This window comes from Nicotiana tabacum, chromosome 11 (assembly GCF_000715075.1).
Source record: "Nicotiana tabacum cultivar K326 chromosome 11, ASM71507v2, whole genome shotgun sequence".
NCBI lineage: Eukaryota > Viridiplantae > Streptophyta > Magnoliopsida > Solanales > Solanaceae > Nicotiana > Nicotiana tabacum.
In genome coordinates this window covers 145,377,490-145,384,102 of record NC_134090.1, presented here as the reverse complement: position 1 = coordinate 145,384,102, position 6,613 = coordinate 145,377,490, and positions in this window count along the sequence as shown.

Sequence of the window (6,613 nt, the reverse complement as noted above, 5' to 3'; positions counted from 1 at the left end):
GAACCACTTTTATTATAATTATTTTTAAAAGAATTGCAACGTCGTGAAAATGCGTTTCGAACCGCGTGGCAATCAATGCACCCGTGGTTGTCAACACATTTCGACTTCGTCGAGATTTGGATTTGGATCGCATCAATGCGCACCCGAGTTTAAGAAGGTAATTTAATTAAATCGTGCCTAAGGATTCTAACGTATTATTATTTTGGGGAAGGCTGTGGAATTTACTAAACAACCTTTCCAAATTTAATTATTTTAATAACCATTCGTTAAGGGCCCTGCATACATGATTTTGTTTGGCGAGATTCGTCTCAACATTTTATTAAAAAGGCCCATTTGAGAGTGACTACAATTTTCTATTGATCAATTGTCCCTAAAAGAAGAAAGAAACCTTAATTACGTGAAAACTGAACTGAGATTATGCACTAAAATTCAGTAGTCCAACCTCAACAATGAGCTGGACCACTGATGGGCTTCAGAAATGGCCCAAAAATTCAGTCAGGCAGGAGAAAGGGAAGCCCAAGTGACAGATAACAGCACCTGGGATCGAATCCCCCAGGAAGCCCAAACTCATGAAGGCAGTCCGTGTGACAGCCTGAGATGGCTTATCGCTGAGCCTAGCGAGGCCTCGATTTAGTTCAGCCAAATGCTACTGAAATTACCCCTAAATGATTTTAAGTGTTCGATAATTATAGCAAAGGGGAAACGATACGCATCTACTCGAATTAAAGAGATATTAGTCAATTGAATTCCAGTTTTACGTGCAGACTAATTACTTCTGAATTAATTCACGCCAACATTACTATCAACCTATCATGTAATCAACTAGCACTAGTGCTCACTTTATAGTAATCACATGAATCCGAAACGTAACAGTTTATATAGTCCATTTAGCACAAAAGCAAGCAAAACTTAAACAATATCCATGAACTAAACACTGAATACGTAGATCTGGAAATTAGCTAAATCAGAACTCAATTCTGCAAGTAAATTCATTCTTCACATAAATTCATTTCTGCACACTTTAGCTCACAGTCATCAGGGGTACAATTGTGTACCTGGATAAGGGAAAATATGAGAAGGAAAGAAGTCAGCTACTTTGAACAGCAACAACAACAAAACTCAGCAATATATCATCACAGAACAGACCAGGAAATGCTTTTGAAAAATTAGAAATATAAGCAGACTCAATAGATCAGTCCAACACACACTTGAAATGCACTCCTAGCCCTCACAACTGAGCCTAGATGCCTTTGAAATCCTGCTGGACCTAAATCTCAACTGAAGACCAAACTAATAGGCCCCAAACTCACTTGAATCAGTCGTTAATCACTCCCGAACACTTCTAGAAATAGAACCTCGAGCTGAAATGAGGAATGCCCAAGGAAGGACTGAGAATCACTAACACTAGTGATGAAATAGTAAAACTGCTTTTGATTTTTCCATTTTTTGATGTTTTTTTCTCTCTTAAGTATTGGAATTGAAATGCTAGCTGAAATTGAAAGCAAGGGGGAGAGCTTTTGGTGGGGATTTTTGGGCTGAAAATTCCATCCCCTTCCTCAAGGCACTTGATGTCCTTTTATAGGTGATACAAGAGGGTCAATCAGATTTTGGGTTTTCTTTTTAGTCCCTCCCTTATTTTCAGTTTAGTCCCTTTATTTTTGACTTGTTCAACAAGTAAATCCCTCTATTGTGCTAACACCTACACTAAAGTACCCTTCTATAAGGCCCTAGGATGCTCTTCTACCCCCACAATACCTATACTACCCTTACCCCTACTTTACAATTACTATTCTTATCAGAATTACCCTTTTCCATGCCTAAACTACCCCTGAAAGCTTCTCCAAGTTACTGATTCTACCTATATTCTCACCAGTTATAACCAATCCCCTAAATTAATTCAAAACTAACTAAGACTGATTAATTAGAACTCAGAAATTACCCAATTGAACTAACCAATCCAAATTATTCAATCACCCAAACCCAAACAACTTAGAAAAAACCAGGAGAACAGGATCAGTCAACATTAAATGAAATTAAACTAACTTTTAACCAATAAGCTCACAACTGACCATTCGAACATTAAATTCAGAACTAAAAAGCAATTGAAATAAACCTAAACATCTAGCTAACATTAATGGACAAAATGGTATTGAATCCAAACTAATTAATTATGCCGATTCTACAATTAAAATTATGATTAACTAATAAATGACACATGCATCAAACTAAACTAAAATGCGAAGATGCTTTACTGATTAAAACAGATGGAACAAGGAACAAGGAACAAAGAAGATTTAAACTATACTAATACACAAAAATAAATCGTAAAATTAACAGAACACTTTAATAAAATCAAAACTATAACTAGAATTTCAACTATGCAAGTAAGAGGAAACAAGAAAGCTCACCGAAGCACAAGAAACTCCGGCCAGCTGCTATCATCCAAATCTTTCCAGATTTTTGACACATAACATCCCTAACCATGTGTTTTTACAAGAGAACACATGGTTAAGGATATTATGGTCTAAAATCACAAAGATTTTGGGTTAGGGTTTTGGCTAGAAATTCTTAGATCTGAAATTCGAGCCGCTTCACCGAGATTTGAAGGAAGATGGTCATGGATTTGGGTTGAGGGAAGTCCGGGGATGGTGTGGTATGATTTTGGTCCAGTTTGGATGAATTTGCGACTTGGCCGGAAAACTTCAATCGGAGATTCGACGAGCTTCGGCAATATTCGAGGGAAACCAATGGTAGGAATGGAAAGAGGAGAGTGAGGAGGACGAGGGGTGTAACTTTGGGGGTGATTAGCATCGGCGCCGCCACCGGCGATCTAGGGGTTTCAGGGCGGCGCGGCTAGGGTTTGTGGGGGGTGAGGAAGACGATGGGGAATGGGGTGGAGGGGACCTTCGGACACTTTTATAGTACGCCTACCCCGCCTCTGAGCCGTTGATCTTGTTAACCTCGACGGTTTGGATTGATCGACGCCAAACGGCGTCGTTTTGATTTTAGCGTATTGAACCGGATGGGGAGAGGGTTCTGGGATGGGTCGGAACACTGATTTGGGCTGAGGTTTGGGTTAAATTGAGATGAGCCCAATTTTGTTCTTGTTTGTTTTTTTTCTCTTTTATTTCTTTTATCTATTTTTGTATTTTGTTTTCCACTTTGTAATTTTGTATTTATTTTTCTGATTTTTATAAAATTGCAACAATTAAAATAAAGTCCTAATATATTTCAAAACTAAACTAATTAAATTCTAAAATTATTTAAAACCTATTTTATGCCAAATTTACGATTAAAACAACTAAAATGCGAAAGTGAGCTATTTTGTAATTTTTTATGTTTGGTTCTAAAACAAACTAACCCCTAATTGATCCTAAACATATAAAATAATATCCTAAATGTAAATGTATATTTTTTGTATTTTATATGAATTAACATGCACAAATAAAATGCAACCATTATCAGAAAATGATACCAAAATGCACAAAAAATTGTAAAAAAATAAAATAAAATATTTTGTTGGAATTTTGGGAATTATTCATATATAGGGCAAAAATCACGTGCTCACAACCTCTACTCGCTTGACTTAGCATCTCTCGAAGACTGATCAGAAGGTCTTTATTTGGACCGTAATGTGGGCTTTTGGATAGGGTTAGAAAGAAAGGGTATCAAAGGCTCGAAACAATTCAAATGGGTTCAAAATTACAACTTCCGGAATCAGATTTCCTACAACAACCACAACTTCTGCCCCAGTTTCTTTGTTTGGGGACTTTTTGGATTTTTATTTTGATAGGACCGAACCGTGAGGCTGCCTACGTATCCTTAAAAGGAATCAGGTCGAACGTAGTTCATGTTATAGGAATTATTTTGTTTGTTGTGATTTTTCTTTTCTTTTTCTTTTCTCTTCTTTCCTTCTTTTTCTTTTTTGTTGTTTTGTTGTTGTTTTTTCTTTCTTCTTTTTCCTTCTTTTCTTTCTCTTTTCATTCTTTCCTTTCTCTTTTCGTTCTTTTCTTTCTCTTTTTTTCTTTTCTTTCTCTTTTTTTCTCTTCTTCCTTTACTTATCTTTTGCGCTTGCATTTCTGAACTTTGCTACTGATTCCAAGAGAGGGGTATGAAAGAAAATAAATAAGGCTCAAAGGGGTAACGAATGATAAAGTGTTTAGATAGCAGAATAAAATGCATTCGTCATTCCAATATTCAAAACATGCCAAGTACAAACAACACAATTGAACAAACCAAGGAAAACAATCGTAACATCTTTTGATTGTACCAGACTTGATAACAATATCCACACATTCACCTTCTACGTCCGTTAAATACAAAGCACCATTGGACAACACTCTCACTCTCATTACCACGAACGACTCCTGTCAATTTGGGCAAACTTGCCTTTAGCTTCAACCCGATGCGGCATGATGCATTTTAGTAGGGTTTCTTTATGTTCTACCTGCCCCAGTTTCACACAATTCGGTCTTGAAGTGATCTCAAAATGCCTTTACTTATTTCCCTCAGATGTCCCTATCATCTTCAAAATTATTTTATTACTTCATGACTAAACGGACTTTTTAAGACCAGGCTGAGAATTATGAGTGCATGTCATGTCACTAGAGTCAACAGAAAAAAGACTATAAAAGGAAAAAAGAACTAAACAAAATGACTAAAAATAACAAAAAACAGAAAATTGCATTAGACAGATGGTGAAAGGGTTTGAACAACAAAACAAGCAAACTAAACTGGGTTGCAACCCTGGAACAAACTTAGACAACACTAAACAAGTTACTACAAAAAAATAAACTAGGCAGAATAAAAGGATAGAAGGGTTTGAATAACCAAACAATATCTGCATTACAACCCTAAAAATAACCCGGACAACAGAAATGACAACAAAATAAACCACCAAGATTCCTCTCCAACTAGCCAAGAGATGAAGCGTCTTTCCAATTACCAAGCACGACATCTTAGCCACTGGGTTTCACATCAATATTGCCAAGACCATCACCGACTTCAACATTATCAACTTTAGTCAACAAGTTCCCACGAGGATTCGCATGCGTCCTGTCACTGTCATTGCTCACAATTACTCCTTCCTGAATCATTCTTTCTATTTCCCTTTTCAAAGATCGACAATCTTCAATGCTATGTCCTTGGACATTAGAGTGGTACATGCATCGTACAGCTGGATCAAAGCCTTTTGCATATGGGTCTGGAGTATAGCCAAGGAGCGGCTCAATCAGGCCAGAATGCTTTAACTTTTCAAACAAACTTGTGTAAGATTCTCCGATGGGAGTGAAATTATCTTTTTGCCTTTGTTTCCCTCCATGCCACAGTTTTCTAGGATTATTGGATGCTTGAAAATGCTGTGAAGGCGGGCGAGAATTTTGGGATGCTGGTGCCCTCCCTAGGGAGTGACCTAGTGGTTGGACAGATGACCGGATGTTGTTCGGTGGATAATACTGGGGTGGATTATGTGGAGTTTGGGATGTTCATGGGGTCGGTATTGAGGCTGAAAGCGTTTAGCAAGAACGACCACTGGACCCTGTCGTTGGCGGGGCTCAACAATATCTTTTCCATCAATGGGAGGACTATCCCGAGCAACTTGTTCGTTCCATCTGAGCCAAAAATCCTTAAAACTTTCCTTGGGTTTCTTTTCCATCTGAGATAGGGAGGAGCGGTCTGGGGTAACGCCTGATTTGTATTGAAAGTTTTGAACAAAATCTTGAGCCATGTCACCCAATGTAGGCCACTTACCAACATCTTGACGAGCATGCTAGTCCAAAACTGCCCCAGTCAGGCTCTTACTGAAATACGCCATCATCAAGTTATCTTTCTCTCCAACACCTCTCATTTCACTGCAATAAACCTTCAGATGAGCTACCGGATCCCCACACCCATCATACAAGTTAAATTTTAACACTTTAAACCCCGCGGGCAGGCGAACATTAGGGGACACAGACAGTTCTTTGTAAGCCATGCTTCCCTGGTCTCCCATTCCTTGCTTGTTCTTTAAGGACTATTTTATGCCTTTCAGCCTCCTGGGTGCTCCATCTTTCCCTTTTCTTCCTGTGAACCTTTCATTTTCAACATGAGGCTCATCCCTGAGGCCTTGTTTGTATGAGTAGGGAAACTTGTGGGCAACCTCTGAGGGGTAATATTGGGCATCATGAGCTTGGAGATAAGCGGGTGGATCTGGAGAGTATGGAGGATCATCTGGCATTGTGTCCGGAGTTTGGGTAAGGGAAGCATCTAGGAAGCTAGGTGATAGCGGGGGTGGCGCCTTCTCGGTCATCCAAGCCTGATGCATGTCAGCCATGTGTTGTTTTAACATCTTTACCTCTTCAACCAACCCATTGTCCTGTTCCACCAACTGCTTTCGAGAGCCAGTATCAACCAACTCAGTTCTGTTGTTGTCTACCATTGCCTTTTGACTTTATATTGTAGGAAAGAGTTACCACTTTAAAACCACAAACCAACCACCCTTCTGCTATGAATATAACAAAATGAAGCCATCACGTTAGCGTTAGGGCACTTAACATAAGATAATCTCACTTTATGTGGAATGCACCTAGCCACAATTATCGGTTCTAAAATGAATTCGAGGGTACTAAGGTCAGTT